Raw genomic sequence first — 27,888 nt, 5'->3', positions numbered from 1 at the left:
TACTATATATAGAGAATCCTAAAGATGCTACCAGAAAACTACTAGAGTTAATCAATGAATTTGGTAAAGTAGCAGGATACAAAATTAATGCACAGAAATCTCTTGCATTCCTATACACTAATGAGGAAAAATCTTGAAGTGAAATTAAGGAAACACTCCCATTTACCACTGCAACAAAAAGAATGAAATACCTAGGAATAAACCTATCTAAGGAGATAAAAGACCTGTATGCAGAAAATTATAAGACACTGATGAAAGAAATTAAAGATGATACAAACAGATGGAGAGGTATACCACGTTCCTGGATTGGAAGAATCAACAAGGTGAAAATGACTATACTACCCAAAGCCATATACAGATTCAATGCAATCCCTATCAAACTACCACTGGCATTTTTCACAGAACTAGAACAAAAAATTTCACAATTTGTATGGAAACACATAAGACCCCGAATAGCTAAAGCAATCTTGAGAAAGAAAAACAGAGCTGGAGGAATCAAGCTCTCTGACTTCAGACTATACTACAAAGCTGCGGTAATCAGGACAGTATGGTACTGGCACAAAAACAGAAATATAGATCAATGGAACAGGATAGGAAGCCCAGAGATAAACCCATGCACCTATGGTCACCTTCTTTTTGATAAAGAAGGCAAGAATATACAATGGAGAAAAGACAGCGTGTTCAATAAGTGATGCTGGGAAAACTGGACAGCTACATGTAAAGGAGTGAAATTAGAACACACCCTAACACCATACACAAAAATAAACTCAAAATGATTAAAGACCTAAATGTAAGGCCAGACACTATTAAACTCTTAGAGGAAAACATAGGAAGAACACTCTTTGACATAAATCACAGCAAGATCCTTTTTAACCCACCTCCTAGAGAAATGGAAATAACAAAAACATACAAATGGGACCTAATGAAACTTAAAAGCTTTTGCACAGCAAAGGAAACCATAATCAAGACGAAAAGACAACACTCAGAATAGGAGAAAATATTTGCAAATGAAGCCACTGACAAAGGATTAATCTCCAAAATGTACAAGCAGCTCAAGCAGCTCAATATCAAAAAAACAAATAACCCAATCGAAAAATGGGTAGAAGACCTAAATAGACATTTCTCCAAAGAAGATATACAGATTGCCAACAAACACATGAAAGAATGCTCAACATCATTAATCATTAGAGAAATGCAAATCAAAACTTCAATGAGATATCATCTCACACCAGTCAGAATGGCCATTATCAAAAAATCTACAAACAATAAATGCTGGAGAGGGTGTGGAGAAAAGGGAAACCTCTTGCACTGTTGGTGGGAATGTAAATGGATACAGCCACTATGGAGAACAGTATGAAGGTTCCTTAAAAAACTAAAAATAGAACTACCATATGATCCAGCAATCCCAGTACTGGGCACATACCCTGAGAAGGCCATAATTCAAAAAGAGTCAATGTACCACAATGTTCATTGCAGCTCTATTTACAATAGCCAGGATATGGAAGCAACCTAAGTGTCATTGACAGATGAATGGATAAAGAAGATGTGACACATAAATACAAGGGAATATTACTCAGCCATAAAAAGAAATGAAATTGAGTTATTTGTAGTGAGGTGGATGGACCTAGAGTCTGTCATACAGAGTGAAATAAGTCAGAAAGAGAAAAACCAATACCATATGCTAACACATATATATGGAATCTAAAAAAAACAAAAAGGTTAAGAAGAGCCTAGGGGCAGGACAGGAATAAAGATGCAGATGTAAAGAATGGACTTGAGGACATGGGGAGGGGGAAGGGTAAGCTGGAACGAAGGGACAGAGTGGCATGGACATATATACACTACCAAATGTAAAATAGATAGCTAGTGGGAAGCAGCCACATAGCACAGGGAGATCAGCTCGGTGCTCTGCGACCACCTAGAGGGGTGGGAGAGGGAGGGTGGGAGGGAGACACAAGAGGGAAGAGACATGGGGATATATGTATATGTATAGCTGATTCACTTTTTTATAAAGCAGAAACTAACACACCATTGTAAAGCAATTATAATCCAATAAAGATGTTAAAAAATGAATATGTAATTATAATAAAACACAGTTCATCAAGAGGATACAAAATCCCAAATATGCATACTTCTACTAATACAGCTTTAAAATGTGTGAAGTAAAACTTACAGAATTGCAAAGATTAATAGACAGATCCACAATTATTGTTGGAGATTTCAATACTCCTCTCTCAATAGAAGTAATCAGAAAATCAGTAAGGATAGAAAAGACTTGAACAGCACTTCCAGCCAATTAGACCTAATTGACATTTATTGAACATCTACTTGACAACAGAATGCACTCTTTTTTTCAAGTGCAAATAGAATATCTATTCAGATAGACCATTTTCTGTAACATAAAAAAGTCTCAATGTATTTTGAAGGACTGAAAACAAAGTATGCTTTCTGATCAAAATGGAATTAAACCACCAATCAATAACAGACAGGTACCTAAAATCCCAAATACGTGGCATTTGAAATAACTCTTGATTCAGAGAGTAAATCACAAGGGATATTTTAAAAAATATTTTAACTCAGTGAAAATGAAAACTCAACATAAAATTTCTGGGACACTGCTGAACGAAAAAATTTTGGCTTTAAATGTTTATTTTAGAAATGTGTTTTATCAATATTGTAAGCTTCGTTCTTAAAAACACTAGGAAAAAACAAGCAAATTACACCCAAAGTAAGTTAAAAGATAATAATAAGGAACGGAAATAGGAAACGGAAAAATAATTGAGAAATCCAACAAAACCAACAGCTGACTTTTGAAAAGATCAATAAATTGAGAAACTTGTGACAAGATTCATGGGAGAGAGAGAGAGAGAGAGAGAGAGAGAGGAAGGATACAAATTACTAACAAAATGAATGAAAGAGAAGGCATAACTACAGATTCTAGAGAGGATAACAGCATAGTAAGGGAATGTAATATAAAACTTTATGCTAATAAAATCAACAACTTGGATTAAATGGCCAATTGCTTAAAGACACAGCTTATTCAAGAAGAAATAAAAACCCAAATAATCTCATATATGTGAAGAATATATTCTTTGAACTTGTGAATGATACCTCATCCTTAGCATTGTTTGTATTACCTACTGTGACCTACTTTGACTGATATGACTTGTACATGTGAAAGAACATGAGAAAATAAAATGCTTTGGCTATTTATCCCTAAATTGATAAACACACAGAGCAAAAAGTAGTGAACAGAGTTATGCTTGCCAAGACAGTAAATATGGAAGCATATGGAAAAATATTGTATCTCCTGATCAGTCACCATAAGGACACACACAGAGTCAGGGAATAAAACCCCAGTCTACCACACCATCATCATCTACCACTTCCCAATGAGCAACCCATGTGCTGGGCTCCCTGCGTCTCTCCAGAAAACACTGGAATGCCAGATCAGAAGATCTGATAGTGACTGAGGCAGACAGAAAGGCTGACTAATTCAGGAATTCAGGTTTCCTACCCCAGTACCACCTTTTAAGTTTGCTCTGGCCATTTAGCTTTTAAAGGAAATAATTGCTTGAATTTATGAATGTTTAATTAAGTCATTTGTGTGGTTTCTTAGTTCTGCTTCTGCATATAGGTTTTGCTAACAACTGAGTAGTAAAATTGAAATTGAAACTGAAATCAGAAAGTCAAGCACAACACATATTTCATCAAAGAAACTGAATAAATAATTTAAAAGCTTTTCCCTAAATTAAAACATTCCAGATCCAGATGACTTCACTGGTGAATTCCAACCAACATTTAAGAAAGCAATCATACCAATTCTAAACAAATTCTTTCATAACAAAGGAGAAGGAAAGAACTCTTTATGTCCCAACTCTTTATGAGACCATCATACACTGACACTAAAACTATACAAAGACATCACAGAAAAAGAAAAACTACAGACCAGTATCACTCATGAACATATATTCAAAAATCCTTTAAAAATATAAGCAAATAGAACTAGAGATATTTTAAGGGATATACACAATGTAAAAGTAAGGTTTATCCCAGGAGTGCAATGCTGCTTTAATATTCAAAAATTAACTAATGAAATTCACAATGTTAGTAAAATGAAGGATGAAAACCACATAACCATCTTAATAGACACAGAGAAACTATCTGAGAAAATTTGGTTTATGATAAAAATTCTCAATAAACTAGGAGTAGAAAGGAACTCCCTTGACTTGGTAAGAGAGGGTAGGTTAATTTTGGAAGACTACGCTTTGCTTCTAATGTGACAAACAAGATGGATGTCTGCTTTTATCACTTCTACTCAAAATTGTCCTAGAGATCCAACTCAGGGCAAAAAGGTGAGAAAATGAAATAAAAGGCATCTGAACTGGAAAGGAAGAAGTAAAACTGTCTTCACTCATAGATGACATGATTCTGTGCATAGAAAATCCCAAGCAATCTTTTTTTAAAAAATTACCAGAATAAATAAGTGACTTTTGCAAGGTGACGAGGCCAATACACAAAACTCAACTGCTTTTCTCTACTAGCAACAACAACTAGAAATCAAAATTTAACAAAACACCATTTACAGCAGTATCAAATAATAATTTTTTGGAAAGTAGTATTACTTTAGTAATACTTAGGGATACATTTAGGAAATACTTAGTGATAAATTTGACAAAAATATATGCAAGACCTATACTTTAAAACCTATGAAACATCTGTGGAAGAAATTTAGTAAGGCCAAAATAAATGGAGAGCTGTATTAGGTTCATGGTTTAGAATACTGTTAAGATGTCAATCCACTCCACTTTGGCCGATAGATTCAAGGCAATCCCAATGAAATCCCAGAAGGCCTTTTTTGAGATTGAGAAGCTTATTCTAAAATTTACATGAAAATGCAAAAGACTTAGGATGGCTGAAACGATTCTGGAAAAAAAGTTGGAGGACCTATATTACCTAATTTTAATACTTACTATAAAGCTACAGTTAGCAAGAGAGTGTGGTATTGGCATCAAGGTAGTCATATAGATCAATGGAACAGAATAAAGAGTCAAAAATAACTCAGATAGATGGTCAATTATTTTTGACATAGTTCAAAAAAGGAAAGGACAGTCTGTTAAAACATGGTGCTGGAATATCTAGATGACTATATGGGAAGACAACTCCTCAATCCCTACTGAACATTACACATAAAAATTAACTCAAAATAGGTAAAATACCTAATGGTAAAAGATAAAACTATAAAACCTACATAAAATGTATGGGAGAAAATCTTTGTGACTTTGGGGTAAGCAAGGATTTCTTAGCTAGGAAAGAAAAAGCAAAAACCACAAAAGAAAAAATTGATAGGGACTTCCCCGGTGGTACAGTGGTTAGAATCTGCCTGCCAATGCAGGGGACACAGGTTCGATCCCTGGTCCGGGAAGATCCCACATGTCATGGAGCAGCTAAGCCCGTGTGCCACAACTACTGAAGCCTGCGCACCCTAGAGCCCACATGCCACAACTACTGAGCCCATGCGCCACAACTACTGAAGCCTATGTGCTCTAGGGCCTGCGTGCCTCAACTACTGAGCCCACATACTGCAACTACTGAAGACCACACACCTGGAGCCCATGCTCCACAACAAGAGAAGCCACTGTAATGAGAAGTCCACAAACCACAACGAAGAGTAGCCCCCACTCGCCACAACTAGAGAAAGCCTGTGCACAGCAATGAAGACCCAACACACCCAAAAAAAAAAAAAAAAAAAAAAAATTGATAACTTGGTCTTTGTATTAGTCTGCTAGGCCTTCCACAACAGAATACCACAGACTGGGTGGCTGAAACATCAGGAATTGGTATTCTCACAGTTCCGAAGACTAGGAGTCTAAGATCAAGGTGCTAGGAGGCTGGTTTTTACTGAGGCCTCTCTCATTGGCTTGCAGATGGCTGCCTTTTCACTGTGTCCTCACATGACCTTCTCTCTATATCTGAGCATCTCTATGTCTCTTCCTCTTCCTATAAGGACACCAGCTCTATTGGATTAGGGCCCCACCCTTATTACATAATTTAACCTTAATTACCACTTTAAAGGTCCTATCTCCAAATACAGCCACTTGGGGCTTAGGGCTTCAGCATATGAATTTCAGGGGGAACACAATTCAGTTCATAATGATCTTTATCAAAATTTAAAACTTCTGCTCTTTGAAAATTTCTTAAATAAATGAAAAAACCGGCCACAGGCTGGGGTGAAATATTCACTTCACATACATCTGACAAAGGACTTATATCCTGAATCTTTGAAGAACCCTTGGAATTCTACAATAACAGAAAAACCAACTAAAAATGTTCAGTAGGTTAGAAAAGACACTTCACCAAAGATGATATATTAATGGCCAATAAGCACATGAAAAGATGCCCAACATCATTAGCCACCAGGAAAATGAAAATTAAAAACCACAATGAGATATAACTATATATCCACACCTACCCATTAAAAAACTGACAATTCTAACAATTGGAAGGATGTGGAGCATTGTTGGTGATAGTGTAAAATGATATAATCCTTTCAGAAAATTTTGACAGTTTTATTAAGCAGACTGTCATATGCAGATTTATCATATGACCCAGCAATTCTGCTCCTAGGCATTTACCCAAGAGATATGAAAACATATGTCCATGAAAGACTCATACAGAAATGTTTGTTAGCAGCTTAATAAAAGCCAAAAACTAAATATAACCAAAATGTCCATCAACTAGTGAGCGGATAAATTGTGGGACATACATATAATGGAATATTACTCACGGTAAAAGGGAATGGCTATTGATACATGCAACCACATGGATGAATCTCAAAATAATTATGCTGTGTGAAAGAAGCCAGGTACAAAAGAAAACATATTTAGGATTCCACACGTTTGAAACTCTAGAAATTCTAGAAACAACAAATCTATGCTATAGTGACAAAAGGCTGATCAGTGGTTGCCTGGGGCTGGTTGTCAATCACTCTGATTGGAAGATGGCACAAACATACTTTTGGGGGGGTGAAGAAAGTTTTTTTTTTTTTTTTTTTTGGCTAGGAAAACTTTATTATGCTCCATGTGTCCAGGGAGCTCATACATGCACATGCACACTCACACAGGCACACAGAGCTAATACTGCTCACGGCATTGGCCATGGGCACAGAGTGGCCCTCGAGTTGGGAAGAGGCCCAGAATTCTGCTCTGGTGCCTCCTCACCACAGTCTCCTGCACTGCAGGCTGGGGCCCAGATAGGTATCGTGGAGGCAGCACCTTCACAATTCCAGGCCAGGATCCTTGCTCAGTCCTAGTGCCTGTACCAGGTCCTCTGCGAGCCCACTCTTCAACGTCCGTCTCAAAGACTTGTGGTTGTCACGGGAACGCTTGCCTTCCAGAGCAGCTAAGGCACGAGGACTGCTCTTGGTCACTGACTACACCAGCGGGTCCATGATCGCATCTGAAGTGTCACTGGGTAAACTGGAGCCTGGAGGTTCTTCTCGGGGTACAGTGCAGGGCCCCACTGCTGTGGGCATGACTAGGGAGCTGCCCTGGACCATGCCTGAGGGAGCCAGATAGGGAGGTCAGGCCAAAGTGTTGTTTTGATGTTGTTTACATGGATGTATACATTTGTTAAAACTCTTTGCACTGTACACTTTAAATGGGTTCATTTTACTATATACACACATATACACATGTATATATAAATGTATATATACATGTATATATAAATAATACCTCAATAAAGTTGATTAAAATAATTTTTAAAATCCAGCAAATTGGACTCTCTACCCAGCAGCCCAACATAACCAATGCTGACAATTTCAATCTTCATGGATTGCAGTTTCTGTGCCGGGGACAGATGTAAATTAGGCTAAATTTGATACAGGAGTTTAGAGATGTTCATTGAGTGAACAAGTAACAGAAATCACACTTCTAATTTTAAACAAATGAAAAATATTTTCCCCAAACTCTGTCAAGAGTTGAGTTACTGGGACTTCCCCAGTGGCGCAGTGGTTAAGAATCCACCTGCCAATGTAGGGGACACGGGTTCGAGCCCTGGTCTGGGAAGATCCCACATGCCGCAGAGCAACTGAGCCCATGCGCCACAACTACTGAGCCTGCGCTCTGGAGCCCACGAACCACAACTACCGAGCCCTCATGCCACAACTACTGAAGCCTGCATGCCTAGAGCCCGTGCTCTGCAACGAGAGAAGCCACCACAATGAGAAGCCCGTGCATCATGATGAAGAGTAGCCCCCACTCACCACAACTAGAGAAAGCCTGTGTGCAGCAACGAAGACTGAACGCAGCCAAAAAATAAATTAATTAATTAAAAAAAAAAGAGTTGAGTTACTCCCAGCTTGGTAACTCACAAAGCCTTGTTGAATCCTTCTGTGACTCAGAATGAGGGGACGCTATCCTTTTCCAAATTTTGACAAGCTCACCAGTAATCTGTTTCAAAACATCTGTAGTCCTTCCTGACTTTTTCAGCAATGTTTCACTGCTCTTTTCTTTTCAAATGCTTCAGAATTGACTTTGAAAATAAAGGTTGTATTTTCCCCACTCCTCAAATTTTGAATGACTTATTTCAGAAATGGCTTCAATTTATATGCCTGTCACTTTAGACCATAACAGTCCCCATTAACTGTTAAATGATGTCAGTTTGCTTTACTTTTCGGTTTTAGTGGGGATTTTTTGCTGGGTTTGCTGCCTGTCTGAGAGGGGCAGATTTGTCTGATTTAGTTATACCCAGATGTGCCTAAATAAAAGACAGAGGAGAACAAGATACTGAGTCAGTGTTTCAGTGAATTTATGTTGTATTTCTCATAAATTCCTGTGGGTTTCTTTTGGCACCAAAATTTATTATTCTCTGTTCCTTTTAAAATACAATCTGATGCAATAGTTAAGGGCCAGTGTCAGGCTGGGAGCCTCCACCTCTGATCAGCAGCTGCCACACAACATAAATCAATTCAGCAAGCATTCCCAGAGCATCTGCTGTGCACTCAGATCTTTGGTGAGCCCGATGGAATATTCAGAAGAAGCTCTGGCTTCAGGGAGCCTACAACAAAAAAGAAGCACGAATGGCTGCTAGGCTTCAGGCTAGGGTAACTAAATTTTACTTAAGATTCCTCTGTTTAATTAGCAACATTCATTCAAGAATTCATTTAACTTCTTTGCTAAGTGAATTTTAATGAGATTCCACGTCATGATTTTCAAAATAGGAAAAAAATGCTTTATATTTATAGGATTGGGGTGAGGTTCAAAGAAGATAATGCTTAGGTTGTCAGTTTATAAAATATAAATGCAATAAAATTGTAAAATTCATTTATTAGAATGTGATTGGGGAGATAACCCTAAGACAACTCAGCAAAAAGTGTATGAAAGTATGATTTATTTGTTTATGCCCTCATAGAACAGCAAGAAGGGATCAGGGTAGGGCTTCCTATGTGGTGCAGTGGTTGAGAGTCTGCCTGCCGATGCAGGGGACACGGGTTCGTGCCCTGGTCTGGGAAGATCCCACTGCACTCACAGGCTGGGCCTGTGAGCCATGGCCACTGAGCCTGCGCGTCCGGAGCCTGTGCTCCGCAACGGGAGAGGCCACAACAGTGAGAGGCCCGCATGCCGCAAAAAAAAAAAAAAAAAAAAAAGGATCAGGGTAAACAATAGTTTCAATTAACTTGAAAATTATTAAAACAAGATTTTAAAAGATGAAAAGGTAGGGATCCACTTTGGGCTATGATGGAATAGCTTGTGTCAATTACAGTTTTCATTGAGATCAACTGGAAAAGCTGGATAAAATTTTTTAAAAAATCTCTTTGAACCACTGTAGGACTCCCAAGGCAGTCACTATTCAAGGGGCCAAGATTTCGGAGAAAAAAAGAAAGTCCTTTGAAAGATATGACCATTTGTTCATCACTTTTCCCCTTGGGATGTCTGGTGTAGGGTGAGAAGCTGAGGGGCCTGGCAGAGGTTACCCACAAAGAAGCAGAGAAGCCAGCAGAGTTTAGGCTATCTCATAGAGCAGAAAAATAAAAGCCACAGTTCTGGGCTTCCAAGGCAGCCAGGATTTGAGGAGTCAGATCTAAGAGACAATGGAGGCACAGAGAAGTGAGCCTGGCAGTTGGCATTTTTCTCCTTGAGATATTTGCCAAGTCTTAGCTATGTAGGGTAAGGAGCTAAGAAGCCAAGCAAAAGGTGGCTGAAAAGTTCCATGGTCCCTGGGAGACAAAAATCTGAATTTAGGGTTTTCCAAGGATGAAGGACCCAAGAGTTACCCCAGGTTCTCAGCTGGGACCCATGGAGGGCTACTGTCTGAAAGATTAACCAGAAGAAGACTGACTCTTAGAAAGACTGAAACCAGGCCTCAGGTCATTCAGCCTTCGATTGAACTGAAGTAGACCAGTGGCCCCTACTCTAGCTGCTTGCCAGAGGACAGCGTGAATCCTCTACAGAGGAAGGTGACATCATCCAAAGCCTCCACAAATTTAAATATAAGCTTACCGGTACTGAATCAAAAATACTAGGTGTACCAAGTCACACGGCCAAGAGAAGAAACAGACAAGAAAAAAGGTCAGGAAAAACAAACCCACAGAGAGCCTAGATATTAGAGTTATGAGACCCTAACTTTCAAATAACTCTGATTAATGTTCAGAAAAAGAAAGAACAGGATGGAGAATTTTAGTTGAGAACTATAATCTATATTTAAAAATCAAACAAATTCTAAAACTGAAAAGTTATGTAATTCATGGTATTAAGAATTCAAAAGATGATGCAATACCAGATTGAAACAGCTGAAGAGGATTAGTTAAATTGTACTTAAGTCATTAGAAAATATCCAGTCTGAAGTCCAAAACAAATAAACAAAAATACTGAAAACAAGACACATATGGGATGTGGTAGAATGTTTAAATATACATCCAAATATGCATATAATTGAAGCCCTGGAAGGGGGAAGAGAGAAGAATAGAGAAGTAGTGGTATTTAAAGAAATAATGATCAAGAATGTTCCAACAATGACAAGACATCAAGCTACAGATTTAGGAAGTGCTAAAAGTCCAAGCAGGATAAATACGAAGAAGATCACACCTAGGAACATCATAGTGAATCTCTAAACACCAAAGGAAAGAGAATATTCTTAAAAGTACGCGGAGAAAAAGATGTATACCTTCAAAAGCAGAATAATAAGATGAAAACCAGAAAAAAATGCAATGATTTCTTCAAACTGCTAAAAAAATAATAATAAAACCTAGAATTCTATACCCAGCGGAAAAAATCTTCCAAAAGTGTAGGCAAAATAAAGTTATTTCTACACAGACAAGAACCAAGAGAATTCAGCACCAGTAGACCAGCACTAAAAATACCACTAAAGTGTGTTCTTCAGGCAGAAGTAAAATGATCCCAGAAGGGGAAAAAAGGACATGCAGGAAGGAATGAAGAACAACAGAAAGGGTAAATGCGTGGGTAAGTCTAAATGAATATCGACATAAGATAATGTAATATGAAGTTTCACATACATATAGACTTGCAGTGCATGACAATAACATAAAAAGGAGTAAATGGAGTTTGTGTTCTAAGTGTCTAGCACTGCCTAAGAATTTACAAAAGGACTACTTTCTATTAGACTCTAATAAGTTAAATAATCTAAGGCAATCTCTATAGTAAAAGAATGTCAAACTGACAAGATAATGGGTAAATGGAATAATGAAATGTATTTTATTATTGCAAAAGAAAAAGGAACATAAAACAGGTAGGAAAAATAGAAAACAAATAGTAAGGATGGAAAATATACAACCAAATGTGTCAGCCAAATAACGAAATACTCCAATTAAATGTAAAAAAAGAAAATACTGAAAAGACGTAAGAGACATATGGGGCATGGAATAAATACTCCATTTAAAAGACATAGATTTTCGGACTAGATTTTTTAAAAATATATGTGTCTTACAAGAGACTCGTCTTAAATATTAAGTTGAAACATATGAAAAGGCCAATATTCAACCATGTTTTGAGTTACAAAAATGGCAGTTTCATATGGTTCAACCTAAAATGAGGGCACAGTGAAGCTGAAGGGACAGAAAAAAATATACTATGCAAACAGTGGCCAAGAGAAAGTAGAGATTAAGGTAAGAAGCATTTCTAGCATCAGAGGGATATTCTATAATGATTAAAGTGCCAATCCATCAGGATGACTCAACTATCCTAAATTCTTATGAACCTAATGGCATAGCTTCAAAATATGTAAAGCAAAAATTAACAGAACTCACAGGAAAAATAGACAAAATCACAATCATAAGGAGAGGCTCTAATATATCTCTTTGTAACTGATGAAACAAGCAACAACAACAACAAATCTATAAGGATATAGACCTGAACAACGCAATTGACTAAATTCACCTAATTGGCATACACAGAACCTGCACATAACATCAACAGAAAACAAATTAATTTCAAGTGTACCTGAAACATGTACCAACACTGACCACATGCTAGACCATAAAGCAAATCTCAACAAATTTCAAGTGGTAGAAATGATTCAAAGTATATTCTTTGACTGTAGTGGACTAAATTAAAAAAATCAATTTAAAAAAAGATAACTGGAAAACTCCCAGATGTTTGAAAATTAATCATTATGCTTCATATGATACATGGACCAAAAAAATCACAATAGAAATTAGAAAGCAGTGTGAACTGAATAATATGATAAATATGACCTATCAAAACTTATAAAGCTAAAACTGTACTTAGAGGAAAGTTTATAACCTTAAATGCCTATATTAGAAGAAAAACTGAAAATCATTTATGTAAGTATCCATCTCAAGAAATTAGAAAATGAGCAACAAATTATAGCCAAAGGAAATAGTAGAAAGAAATAATAGATATAAAAGCAGATATTAGTGAAATAGAATATAAACAATAAAAGAAAATCAACAAAGTTTGTTGTTGGAAAGACTAATGAAATTGATAAACCTCTAGAAAAACTAATCAAGGAACAAAAGAGAGACGGCACAAATTACCAACATCAGTAATGAAAGGACAAATATTCATAATGAATTAATATAGGCCACACTGCAGAGTGATTAAGAGTACAGCCTGTAAAACCAGACTGCCTAGGTCTTTGGGGTTTAAATAGAATTAATATTATTCACAATAGCCAAGATATGGAAACAACCTAAGTGTCCATCAAATGGATTAATGAATAAAGATGTGGTACATACACACACACGATGGAATGTTATTCAGCCATGAGGAAGAAGGACCTACCTAACGTTGGAAACCTATTTACCGTTTGCAACAACGTGGATGGACCTTGAAGGTATTATGCTAAGTGACACAGAGAATGATATATACTGTATGATATCACTTACATGTGGAATCTGAAAAAGCCAAACTCATAGAAACAGACTAGAATGGTTACTAGGGGTAGGAGATGGTGATCAAATGTACAAACTTCTAGTTACAAGAGGAATAAGTTCTGGGGCTCTAATGTACAGCATGCTGATTAAAGTTAACAATAGTATGTTGTATACTTGAAAGTTGCTAAGAGAGTGGATCTCAAATGTTCTCACCACAAAAAAGAAATGGTAATTACATGGTATGATGCAGGTGTTAGCTATGTTGGTAATCATTTTGCGATATATAAATGTATCAAATCAACAAGCTGTACACCTTAAACTTATACATTATATGTCAAATATATCTCAATGAAGCTAGAAACTTAAATTAACAACGTAGAATTAACCCATCCGATGGTTTTGGAAGATCCATGGCCGTTGTCTTTTCAAATATGGCTTTTGCTCCATTTCCTCACTTTTCTCCTTCTAGGACTCCAACCACACACGTTTATGGATGTGTGCTTCTGTGCATTTGCACACTTTCTGAAGTCAGATCTCCTGGGCCCTTGTCTGTCCTGGACACATTCTCTGCAGGCTACTGGGACTGGCTTCTCCTGGGGCGCCCTCTGCAGGATACTTTAGTCCTGGAGTGAGGTGGGGGAGGGGACAGGCACAGCAGGAGTGGCCCTGCAGCAGTGGTCCTGTGCACATGCATGATGAACGGCCCGGTCAGGGGCTCCCCAAATGAGAGGGGCTCGCTGGCGCCCTGTGTGTTCTCTCTGCCTTTGCTCCCGTACATGCGGGATTGGGCTGGAGCTGGAGAGCATGGGCGTGCTGTCTGAAATCAGTGACCAGAGAGCACAGGCCCTGCCCAGGCTCCTCCTAGACTGGAGGTCATCCCAGGGCACTGAATGAGGGACCTCACACATCTGGCTTGCTCTGTGTCTACACAGGCCCCTTGACCTCTCAGTGTTTACAGCTATGAAGAGAAGCCCTTTCTTTCCTTCAGCCAGGGCACCGCCACCCGCCTGCCCCACTTCATCAGAAAGAAGCAGAAAAGGTCATCACAGGGTTACCAGGGAGCCCCTGGGAAGCCCTCGGGTGGAGAGCAGCCCAAAGTGTGTTTCTCCAGCTGCAGCTGAAGCACATGCCCAGATGGTCCCAATTCTAGCAGCAAGAATGTGGTGCTGCTGATTGAACTCACCACAGAAATAAAGGCCTGGCCGCTGTTTCCTGGGAGCAAGGGGAGAAGAGGCCAAAGGCAGGAGGAGAGACCAGAGATGAGGGAGAAGAGAAAAACAACAACAAGGAAATTGGGAGGGAACAGCAAATGGAGGGTGGGTGGGAATCGGCAAGACAGAGGGGAGGGAACAAGGCCAGGGGAGGAGAGAAGTGGCAGAGGGGAAATGGAGGAGGGCAGAGAGGAGTGTGTCCCTAGGTCACTGCCATCCACACCTTTCACGTGATGGCTAAGACGATTTGCATTTTACCAAGGATAGAGCCTAAAATCCTAAAGCATGAAGCACTAGTGGTGGGATTCAGGCACAAGAATCTCAAGGGCCGGAGATGGCCCTTGATCTCGGAGGCCCCTTACTTCCCTTCCTAGGTTTGGGATTCATCCCAGGAAACTGCAGCCTAATGCTGGCAACTGAAAGCTGGAAATGGGAGAAACTTTTCCTGTTTTCAAAAAGCATCTGCTCTTTGCAAACAAACTTCAGTGAGAAACGTGAAAACCAGAATCACTCTCAAAGAATAAAACTGACTCCCTCCAAACCCATGTTCTAGATCACAGAAGCTTCTCTGTCACCCTGGGATTGTGTGCTCAGGCTCCCCATGGCTTCGGGAAGACCCAGGCAGTATGAGGAATGTCATTTCAAAGCCGGGACAGCCAGATTATGGTTTGGCTGCATGGCCCTTCTGGGAATGGGGATTCAGGGCAAAGGAATCTGCCTTAATGTTTTTTCCAAAGGCCCAGTTCTGTGCTTTCGTGATTCTGGCTCTTGGAGGCTCCCTTTACCTCTGCCTGGCCCTTAGCCAGGACCGTCTCCTCCCTGGGCCCTCAGACTCTGAAACCGAAGGCGGCTTGTGGCCTGAGAGACTGGCCCTCAGCTGTCTGAGAGATGGATGGAGAAGGCGGTCCGTCCTTTGCGGAGAGGAGGAGAAGCGCTACCAGCTGCAAAACAGAACATGCGAGCCAGGCCACCGCTGGCAGGGGAGGGTGCTTTCCAAGTGGAAAACAGTGAGAAATATGTTGGAATCTGCCTCCAGAGTCATGGAGGCAGATTTTCTTTTTTTAATGTCCTTTTCAAACACATACTTTGAAAAGCTATTTAAAGGCGGGGGAAATTAATTAGGGCCCTTTGTGCTGGATCCCCTTCCCCAGAGTTCCTCTAGCAAGAGAAGTAAAAATAGAACCTGTGAGGGGTTGAAAATGTACTGCAAACAAAGATCATATTTAAGAGCCCAACGAAGCATGACTGTCCAAATAGGAAGAAAGGAGTGAATTATTTCCATCGCTGCAGAGGGAAACGGTGGCAGTCTTCTCGGGGTCGTTGGGAACAGCCTGGAAACTGGAAAAGCCCTAGGAGGCTGGGAGGAAAGGCCTTGCCAAGAGACAGACCCTGTTTGTGTCCCTCAAATAATCACCACTTTTGTCCCAGCTCTATTACTGAGGAGGACTGAGGAAATCAGGAAAAAGTAGAGAAAAGCAGAGTTTGGAGGATATTAAAAAGCTCTTCCACTTACGGAACAATTCAACCTTTTAAATATACTCTTCCATTCATTTGATCCTCAATTGCCCCCCAAAAAGGTAGACGGGGTGGGAGTTTTCATTTTCTCCCAATGAGAATGCTTGGCGAGTCCAAAGTAACACAAAAGTGTTTCTGGCAGCCCACGTAAGGTGGGGAGTCAGATGTATGATTCCCAGGCTGGCCAAGTTTCAGTGCAGCACAGCAGTGAGGAGCACAGGCTTGCAGCCAGGGAGGCCTGGGAGTGAGGCTCAGTCCAACCACTCATCGGCAAGTCACTCCCACACTCGGAGCCTCAGCTTCCTCTTCTCTCCTGGGAACATTCTCTCCTGGGAGCATTCAGCCTGAACAGACCCCACACACACACTTTTAAAGGCTGTCATGATGATGAAAGGAAAGGAGGTATCTGAAAACTTAGCACGTGCCTGGTGAATAGCAAGCACTAGGTCAACTGTTGCTATCAGCTTTGTCATCATGCTGGGATGCAGACAAAGGAGAATGATGCTGGAGAAGGGAGGGGGGATGCACACCTTTTACACTGAGGCACAAGTCCTAACTCAAGGAGTCAAAGATCCTTGAGTCATGCGACCTGGGATACATTACATCATCTTCAAGTCTCAGTCTCCTCATCTGTATAATGGGGATAATAGTACCTTCTGTGGCTGAGACAATGCTCTATGTTCACCCTACCATGTCTTCTTCCTGAGTTCACAGTAGACCTATATTTCCCAGCTCCCTTGCTGTTAGATCGAGGGCCTAGAACTGAGTTCTTCCCAATGGAATATAGATGGAAGTGACGCAAGGTATCCCAGCCCTGAGTCTTAAAAGCATCCACGTGTTCCTGCAGCCCGATTTTCTCCCTCAGAGGAGGTGGAGATGGTGTAGCTCCAGGATGGAGGAGTCATGACACAGAATGAAGCCACCCAACCTGCACTGGATTCTGCTGTGAGGGAGAAGAAAGCCTTTGCTGTGAAGAGTCACTGAGATTAGGGGTTATTTGTGTCCCAGCACATCCCAGCCCAGTTAACACACCTCCCGGGGTCGGGGGAGGGGCAGGGGGTATGAGGATCAAATGAAATCACGTGGGGCAGGACTCAGCCAAACACGGATGGCTACTCTGCCGGTTTCAGGACAGAGGGCTTGGGCACAGAAACGGTACTAGAAACGCTTGGGTCCCTGGGATCTTTAGGCTTACATACTACTAATACACAAAAAGCTGCCCTCTAGTGAGCTTATACTATGTGCCCGACACTGGCTGAGGAGCTTTCTCTGCGTTAGCACTCACACCCGGGATGGCCCTGGGAGCGAGGGTATAGGGTGCACCTAGAGGGTCAGCGGAGCCTGGTAGTTCTGAGTGAGGACACAGGGGCCCTCTGGCCAGGGTGTGACTCTGGATTTACAGTGTGACTTTGGACAGTTTACTTGACCTTTCTGTGCCTCAGCAACCACATCTGCACAATGTTGTGAGGGTTTAAATGAGTTATTCCACGTAAAGCACTTAGCACATAATAAATACTCGAACAATGTTGGCTATTCCAAGTGCTTCCTTTTACAGATGATGAGGCTCAGAGAGGTAACATGACTTGCCCGTGGACACACGTCTAGTGAGAGGTTGAGCCTGGAACTGAAGACAGTGTGACTCCAGAGCTGGTGCTCATCTCTCTGTATTTGCAGGAGTAAACGCTCTGTGCCCCATCAGGAGACCCCAGGAGAATCACAGCTATCACTTCTCATCATTGTCACCATCATCACCACCACCAGCACCCCCTACTTTGTAATAGCACTTCACAGTTTTCACAATGAGTTTTAACATTCTACCTCATTTCATCCTCACAGAAATTCTGATTCCCACTGTACAAACAAGAAAGAGAGCGATGGCTTACCCAGGATTGCTCACTCCATGGTGGGAGAGCAGGGCTTGAACCCAGGTCCTTTCCCCCACATAGCAGTGCCACTGGGTGGCACGATGGGGCACCTTCAGCCTTGCCTTAAGCAGCCACATTTTCCTCCACAGCCCACTCCTCTCTATCTAGATTAGCCTCCAGCTTCTCTGTGGTCAGTGGACTGGGGAGACCTGGCCTGGGGGAGCAGGGCAGTGCCATCTCCTGCAGCGGTGCCACCTGACTATGTTGGGAGCAGAGTGACACACCATCCCCAGGGCTGAGTGGAGACCCTGTGAAGGGGCAGGGCCAAGATCTGCTGTGGCCCAGGTTGCTAAGGAGGATCTGGCTGGAGCACATGCTATACAGATGCCCAGAACAGAGGATGTTTGGCCAAAGGGATCCAGCCTGGGCCTCTCTGCAGTGTACAGGGTAGTGAGAGCTGCTCATGGGGTCAAGGCCAGCCTCACGCCCCACATGAGCTGTGCTCTGGTCCATGGTCCAGCCACACACTGATGTCTAAGCCTAACCAGGACTGACCTCAACCCTGGCCACACACAGACCCTTAAACCAGGCACAGACTGGCTCCAAACCTCAGTTACAGGCTGACCTTGAACCCAGCCATGGTGTTACCCCACCTAGAGACCAACTAGAGACTGCCTCTGAGAATGACCCATACTTGACCCCAGCCCACAAGGGCTGCCCTTAACTGCCATGAACTAACCACTCACTGATCACAGACTGACCCCTGATCAGTAACCCCTAACCCTGGGCCAGCCTGACCCTTCAATAGCCTAATCTAGAGCATGTGTCACTGGACATACAAATAAGAGGGCAAGTGAATCTTCACTGTACAACACTTAGACGCCCCATTAGGCTGGGGAGCGGGGGGCATGGTCATCTCTACAAACACGTATGTAAGCCGTATTCTCTGAGGAAGAACCCTGATGTGAGGAAAACACATGGTGAGATGGTCTCAGCTACCTCCTCCAGGCTGGGCAGCACTTGAGTCCCCCCTAGTAGAAATCCTAACAGAAAGAGAGAAACCTGCCTAACTCTTTTATGAGGGCACTGTAACCCTGCTTTCAAAACTTTATAAGGACATTACAAGAAAATTACAGACTATTTCACTCATTGCCATAGCTGTAGTTCTTCATAAAACATTAGTAATATTATTTTTAAAATAGCACATCTTGACTAAGAAAGGTTTATCCCAGGAATGTAAGGATGGTCCAGTATCAGGAAAGCTAACCATGTATCTCACACATTAATAAACTAAGAGATAAAAATCACATGTGTCTCAAAAGGCACATAGAAATTGTTTGAAAAGGTCATGTCTCTTTATGATAAAAAGTCTTAGAGCCTAAAAATAGAAGGATATTTTTTTAACCCTAAAAAGGTTCTCTACTAAAATCCTACAGCAAATATACTTTATGATAAATTTTTTAAAAGTTTAGATACATTCTTCTTTCGTTAAGTACAAGACAGTTATGACTACCATTATTCAATATAGTACTGGAAGGCCTGGTCAATGCAATATAATAAGAAAAAGAAATGAGAATTATAATACAACTATTGTAATGGAAGAGATGAAACTATCAGTGATAGAGAATATGATTATCTACAAACAAAAACTAACATCGAGCAGGTAAACTAATAGAACTAAAATATAGTTTCACAAGATGGCTGCATATAAGATCAACCTACAAAACTCTTTAGCATTCCTCTAAAATACCAACCAACAATTAGAAAATACGGTAGAAAATAAACTTCTATTCACAATAGCAACAAATCTATAAATCATGTGAGGATTAACCAAGTGAATAAATAAGACGTTTGTGAATCAAATTGTAAAACTTTATAACAAAGGTAAACACCAGCTGGATGTAAAAGGTAAATTTAAACAACTTATAGAAGACATACTAGAAGAAAAGCCTCGTCTGGGGCTTCTTATGTGGCCCCAATGGTACAAACCTTAAAAGGGAAAAATGATTTGTCTACATTAACAATTTTTGTTCAATAAAAAACACAATGTACAGGGGCTTCCCTGGTGGCGCAGTGGTTGGGGGTCCGCCTGCCGATGCAGGGGACGCGGGTTCGTGTCCCGGTCCGGGAGGATCCCGCGTGCCGTGGAGCGGCTGGGCCTGTGGGCCATGGCCACTGAGCCTGCGCGTCCGGAGCCTGTTGCTCCACAGCGGGAGAGGCCACAGCAGTGAGAGGCCCGCATACCGCAAAAAGAAAAAAAAAAACCACAATGTACAAAGTTAAGCAAATGATAACCTGGGAGAAAATATTTTCAATGACTAAAATGGAGTACGGATGTAAAAGATACATAAGGAATTCTTGCAAATCAACAAGTTAAGACACACAACCCAATGCCAATCGATAAATTGTCAAAGGTGATAAAAAAGCAACTTGCAGGGCTTCCCTGGTGGCGCAGTGGTTGAGAGTCCGCCTGCCGATGCAGGCGACACGGGTTTGTGCCCCGGTCTGGGAAGATCCCACATGCCGCGGAGTGGCTGGGCCCGTGAGCCATGGCTGCTGAGCCTGCACGTCCGGAGCCTGTGCTCCGCAACGGGAGAGGCCATAACAGTGAGAGGCCCGTGTACCACACACACACACACAAAAGCAACATGCAGAAGGAAAATGCCAAATGGCTAAGAAGTATATGAAGGGAAACACAATCTCATGGCCCTTAGAGAAATGCAAATTCAGACAACTACGACATGCCCCCGATACCCATAATCCTAACAAAAATTAGAAAGCTGTATAATATCACCCATAATCCTGACAAAAATTAGAAGGTTGGAGAAGTGGGGGAGCAGAACTTACTCAGGTGGGAGCATCTGTTCTGAAGAGTGACCTGGTCATACTTAGTGAATGAATTTTCTGCAGTACAAGCCCACCACAGGTATTCCATCCGGAGAGACTCTCCCACAGGCCTACGGAGAAGACAGGGAAGGATAATCACCCCAGAAATGCTGGCGGCAGCAGAGTATCAGCAGAAATCCTAGCATTCTAAGTCCACTGTTGTTGATACGCACTGTGGAACCTGTGCCACAGGTGGAGCAACACTGCATGTACATACAGCAATTGGGGGTAGGTCTTAAAAAACGTAGCACTGACAAAAAATGCAAGGAAGTAGACAGCTAAATCACATTAACATTTATGTAAATTAAAAGCAAATACACATAAAGAGCACTACATATTTCCCCAAGATACACACATATCTAAAGACATATATTACATACTTTGGAGTGGGGTCCAGTGTGAGGAAGGGAACTAGACCAGTTGGGGGAAGAAAGCAAAAAGTAAAATAAAACAAGACAGTGGTTTTATTAGTTTCTATTACTGGTAGACATTTCTACAAACCCAGTGGCTTACCACAACACAAATGTATTATCTTACAGTGCTGGAGGTCAGAAGTCCAAGATCAGTCTCACTGAGCTAAAGTCAAGGTGTCAGGAGGGCTGGTTCCTTCTGGAGGCTCCAGGCTGGCACCATGTCCTTTCCTTTGCCTTTCCTTCTAGAGGGTGCCTGCACTCCTTGGCTCACGGCCCCTTCCTCTATCTTTGGAGCCAGCAGTGTAGCATCTTTCCATCTCCTTCACTCACTCTGCTTCCATCATCACATTGTTTTTTTCTGATGCTAACCCTCCCGCTTCCCTTTTATGTGGACCCTTGTGATAACATGGAGCCCACCCAGATAATCCAGGACAGTCCCTCCATCTCAAGATCCTCTTCTTAATCACATCTGCAAAGTCTGTTTTGCCATGTAAGATAACATATTCAAAGGTTCCCGAGACTAGTACTCGGGCATCTTTGAGGGACCACTAATTTGCCTACCACAGTGACTTTGCATGGACAGATGATGTTGGAATTCCATGAATCAGAGTAATACTCTCAAGTCTCTATAACTTAGGCTTTATAGAAAACCACTCTGAAGGAGAAGTGTGGAGTGCTGAGAGAGTGTATGTCACTGGTACTATGTCCCTCTTAGAAGGCTTGGGATGGTTTGATGCCTATGTTTTCTTATGGCTGTGGTAACAAAGTACCACAAGCTGGGTGGCTTTAAAGAACAGAAATTTATTCTTTCACAGCTCTGCAGGCTTGAAGTTCAAGATCAAGGTGTCACCAGGGCCATGCTCTCTCTGAAAGCTCTAGAGGAGAATCTGTTCCATGTCTTTCTCTTAACTTCTGATGATGCTGTCAGTTCTTGGTTTGTAGAAGCATCACTCCACTCTGCCTCATCACATGGCCTTCTCCCTGTGTCTGTGTCTCTTCTCTTCTTATAAGGACACCAGTCAAAATGGATGAAGGCCCATCCTAATGACTTCATCTTTACTTGATTATACCTACAAAGACTCTATTCCTAACTAAGGTCACATTCACAGGTACTGGGGGTTAGGATTTCAGCATATCTTTTGGTGGGGGACACAATTCAACCCATAGCAGTGCCAGGTCACAGGCTCCCGTTGCACAAGCAGCACTGGTCCACTGTATTATGATTGCTGGTCCACCTCCCTACTCCCCTACCAGACCGCAAGTGCTGTGAGAACAAGACCATGGCAGTCATACTCACCACTCCGTCCCCAGGGCCTGGCACACAGTACACAAAATATTTTTTGAATGAGCAAATGCCCCCGGAATGAGTAAGGAGATCCCTGCTCCGACTGTACCTGTTGCTCCCTCTTGCCTTAGTGGCCTGCCTGGATGTGATTGTATCTGGCAATTACTCCCATTTAGCACCACAGGGGAGCCTTAGTTTGAAAGAAATGGACAGCAGTGGTCAGAGTCGCTCCTGTGGCTTCACATCAGTTCTGCCTGGCAATAATCCAGGTGCAGATGTGAAGGTGAGTGCTGTACGCTTATCCCCAAATTGGCCCACCTGCAAACTCACTTGGAGGCTGCAGTCAATGCTGCAGGCCCAGTTCCAATTATCCCAGCTGCATAGACTCACTGTTCAGAGGGGAGGGGATATGCCACACGCCCAGCACCCTGAAAGTTATCTGACTCCTCATCTGAGAGCTTCCTCACCAGTGTCAGAGGTGGGGTGGGCGGGACGAGGTGGGAGGGAAAAGCGGTGAAAAGCAAACGCTTTGCCCTGGCTGTTATTTAGAAACCATGAGTTGCCCTTGTTGACGTCACCTGTGGGAGTTCAAAACAAGGGAGAAGCTGACCTGGCCCCATGGTCACTTGCTACATGGGTTTGTGTAAAGGGATTTGGAACTCTTCCAGGGCATGCAAATGTCAATATGGGAACAGTAACCACAGACAGGAACTGATTATTCCTCTAGATCTAAAAGCACCACCGATTTAATTACTTGGTGTGAGGCGCTGAGGGGGTGGCCTGAAATGAATTCTGTACAAAGGAAAAAAACAAATTATGGGAACCTTGAACCAAAGAAGCACAAACTCCTACAAACAGTTGGGACAGCGTCTGACCATTACACTTATAAAGTCTCATGGACTCATTTGCTCAGCCGCCTTATGAGGTAGGAGGGCAGGAATTGTACCCAGGGAGCCCCAAGCACAGAAGGCAGAGGAGGATGCTGACCATTCCGGAGACTCAGGCCTGAGCCTGGGACCCCTTGGTACCTCCTGGCTAAAGGCATAGTTTATAATAACTGGATTTTGTCCCATCCAGTAAGACCCCAGGCCGTGGTGGTTTCTCGGAGGATGGAGAAGGCATCAGGGAGTCTGGCTGGGGGACTCTGAGACCCCAAAGCAACGGGTGTCGGGAGGCCGAGAACTGCCGTGCACAGGAGCTGAAACACTGGCCGTGGGGCCTGCAATTATCATTACCCCAATGAGACGTGTCTGGCTGTCCAGAACTTTCTAGTCGTTGATGAAAACCAACCTGTTAACGCTTTAGGAATTTGCTGGCTGGCTCCCTCTGCTTCCTCGCGGATGGCATTTGCAGCAGAAGCAGGCCAGGTGTGGGGTCAATGAAGATGAACAGGAGCAGGTGGTGAGACGGGGTTCAAGGAGAGTGAGCTAGGTGCGGGTTCGGGCGGAACCGCTGACGTCTGGACCGGCTCCATGGGCTCGGAGCAGACATTAACATCTACCCGGAAAGGGAAATAAAATCCCCTTCTGGCAATCCACAGAAACCTAAAATTCGGTGGGGGTGAAATGGGGAAAATTGCACTAAAGGGGTAAGACGAGAAGGCGGGCTGTTCTGCCGCGAGGACGGCGGAGGGCTTCCGGAAACCGCCCCGCTGTTTCCGGTTCTGCAATCCTTTCTTTCCGCGGTTCCTTTCTTTCCGCGGTTACTTCCGCGCTGACGTCCTGTCTCTGACAGAATCTTTCCCTTCCCTCAAGGCAGAGCTCAAAAGCTTCCCCTCGGCGAGGAGACTTGTCCTCAGACACTGCCTGGAGCCACTGAGTCGCCGCGTGAGCAAGTAGCCTCCAGCTTCGTGTGCTGCTGCCCAGTGATGGCCGACCCCGCCCCACCGAGGAGTCTCAGGTACGAGCTCTCTTTGTTCTCAAAGCTGAAGATGTTGTTTGTGCGAGTCCCCAAACACCGCCACCCTCCAGTGGCTCCAAGCAGAATCACGCTCTTCATCCTGTTCCTGCCAAAATGTTAGCCCAGTGCTAGGGGCTCTGTGACCCAGTCAGGTTATTAAAATCAAAGTCTGTTGGGTGATTGTCTAGATCATTTAAGTAATATTGTCACCATGCACCGTTCTAACTTCTCTTTAACTCTGAATCGCACTCCTCCCCTGCCCCCCTTTTCTGAGTTCAAATCCTCTTGGAGGGGGTGCTGTGGTGGCTCCCCTCCAGCATGGCCCCGAGGACCCACCTCCTGCTGTTCACACCTTGTGTGGCCTCCTCCCACTTGGTGCCAAGGTTGTGTGAACAATGGTGTGTGAACAGTGTAATATGGCAGAAGTGAGTGGGCCACGTACAAGATTCGGTTCTAAAAGACACTGCAGCTTGGGGTGTCTCTCCCTCTCATCACTTACTCAGGGGATAGCCAACTGCCATGTTATGAGCAGCTCTGTGGAGCTGAGGCCTCTTGCCAACGGCAACATGAGTGAGATAAGAAGCTGGTCCTCCAGCCCCAGACAAGACTTCCAATGTCTGCAGCCCAGGCTGACAGCTTGACTACAACTTCATAAGAGGCCCGGAGCAGAGTCACCCACCTAAGCTGCTCCCAGATTCCTGCCTGTCAGAAACTGTGGGAGACAATCAGTGTTTGTTGTTTTAAGTTGCTAAGCTTTGGGGTAATTTGTCATGCAGCAATAGCTAGCTAATAACCAGGGCTCTTGGGTAGGCGGGGGACCTCAGGCTCAGCCCCTGCCAGCAGCCAGCCAGGGCAGCAGGGAGGGGAGATTTACTCACAGGACTGGGGGCACAGCCAGGAGAAAAGAGCCCCAGGTCTGGGCTTGTTTCTGTGCGATGGCAGCAGCCTCTGCAGATGGAGGGTGCTGGCTGAGTGGGTGGAGCATGTCCCTGGCCAGAGCACAACTTTGCATCGCCTTTCTGTGGTCAAGGAAGTCCCACGTTCAATAAATAGTGGCTATTGCTGTAACTGACTGTGCCATGGTCTTAGTTTGGACCCTACTGGGGATTTCCTTTGGTAGGAGGGTGTTAGGTTTTTGCAAGTTCCAGAAGGTCCAACTGTTGGGAGCAAGCCTAGTGCGCGTGGACAGAGTTCATTGCTGGGGGCAGGGCTGCCATGGGCTGAGCAGGGCTGCCATGGGCTGAGCAGGGCAGGTGTTGGTTGCACAGGGCACTGCAGGGCCAGCCAGGGCAGTGAGTCAGTGGCCCATCTTCCCAGTGAGACCAATGGGTCAGTGAAGAAAGAAGCTGTGACCCGGTCAGTAGACACATCTGTGTCCAGGCTCATCAGGGCCCTGAACACCCAGGGCAGCTAGTGCCAGCCCTTGCCCAGTGGGGGTGAGGATTCTAGAGGACATGCTGCTTGATCAGAACTGACTCACATTATGGGTGAAGGGGCCAAGGGGCTGTGGCTGAGCAGAGGTGGATTGAGAGCTGTAGTATGTGGCCCTGTGGACAGTTCTGTCGTGGCAGGGCCACTTGTCAGCTTTCCTCCATGCCAGCCTTAGAAAACATCCCCAACCCTGGCTTGATGAAGCAGTGAGGACTCTTTCGCTGCAAGTGGCAGAAACCTAGCTCGATATTGATAACAACCAATACTTAACTTAGTGCTTGCATTTCCTTTCTGTATATTAACTCAGGGAATCCTCACAACAACCTAAAGGTGGATATTCTTATCCCCATTTTGTAGATAAGGAATATGAGTTAGACTGACCCAGGTCCCGCCGCCGGGAAGTGATAGAGCCAGGATTTGGCCTAGGCAGGCTGGCTCCAGAGCCCATGTCGTTAACACCATGGAGAGGAAAACTCTCTCTTCAGGTTCACCAGAGGCTCAAATGATTTCACCAGTACCCGCCTCTTCACCAGTTCTCAGGCAGTTCCTGGTGTTGATCTAGCCTCTTTCCTCTCCATGTGGCCGTCAGCAGCCTAAGGCTTACACCACACCCAACTGTTTAAACAACAGCACCAGAAATTAGTCTCAGTGAGCTCCCTGGGGTCATATGCTCACCTCTGAGCCACTTTCTGTGGCCCAAGGCATTTGATGCTCTAAAAGGCCAGGGCTGGGTCACAGGCCCTGAGAGCCAGGCCTGGAATCAGAACCCCAGAACCCCATGGCCTAAGAATGGGGAGAGGGGTCTTATTTGCCCAGAAAACAGGGGAGCAGGTGCTGCACAAACACAGCAAATGTGTCTGAAACAGCATTACTGTCTTCCAATATTTTTTAATGGGGGATGAGGGGATATAACAACACCATTAAAGAATGTTCTGGAAACACACACACACACCCCTCTATGCCACACCAAACACAACTTTTTACTCTTGCTTATTACCTCCAGGCCTTGTCCCCACACATACATCTTTTAGGCAGTGGTAGCCCACAGTACAATTCTCCTGTCTGCCTGGAAGATCTTTAGAGACTATGGCTAGCCTGGGGATGGTGTGGCTAATTTCCTTTCATACGAGACATCAAGGAATCTTGTCACTGTGGGCCTCTGACCATAAGCTTATAGTTTCCAGGGTGTTTTTTTTGGTTGGTTTGTTTTCTCATGTTGGAATTTTGCCCTTGTGGCTCCATGAGATCAACAGTGGCTTGTTTCTGGGGTGCTAGAACGGGTAAGACGGGCAGGCACCAGGTGACAGTGCTGGCCTGACCTCCCCCTCCACAAGCCACACAGACAGCCGTTGCCAGGGTCCTGGGCAGGGGTGGCACTTACACTTGGGCTCATCCACAAGAGTCCTTCGCCAGGCACTTCTGTGGGCCTGGCTTCCAGTGCCTGGGCCTGTAAGCTGATGGCCAGGATCATTCTGTAATGCAAGTGGTCACAGAAGGAATAATAAGTATAGTGCACTTTTTGGAGCACATTCTCTATATGCCAAGTGCTATGGAAAGCTTTTTTCCACACATTCTTTCACTGAACCCTCATAACAACACTGCGATGTAAGTACAATTGTTGCCCCTGATTCACGTGTGAGGTTTCATAAGCGACCTCATCAAGGTCACACAGGTGGGGAAGGTGGAGCCCTGATTCAGACCCACCAGTCAGAAGCCATGTTCACAACCACTTTGAGAGGGGGAGCAGGAGGTTAAAGGGCACAGACTCTGGACCCTCATTGTCCAGAGAGAAATCCAGGCTTTGCCACTTACTGGCTGAGTGGCTCTGAGCAGGCTACTCCATGTCTCTGTGCCTTAGCTTCTCATCTGTAAAATGGGGCAGTGGGGGGGGGGACTTTTAATACCTACTTCAGAGGGTACAAGCATTAATGCCCATAAAATACTTCAACTTTGGCCAGGAACAAAGGAAGTGCTCAGTAAATGCTAGCTATTACTATTATGCTGATGCAAAATCTTGAAAGAGAGTGAG

Source organism: Tursiops truncatus, chromosome 2 (assembly GCF_011762595.2).
Source record: "Tursiops truncatus isolate mTurTru1 chromosome 2, mTurTru1.mat.Y, whole genome shotgun sequence".
NCBI classification, from domain to species: Eukaryota; Metazoa; Chordata; class Mammalia; order Artiodactyla; family Delphinidae; genus Tursiops; species Tursiops truncatus.
This window is presented reverse-complemented; position numbering follows the sequence as displayed.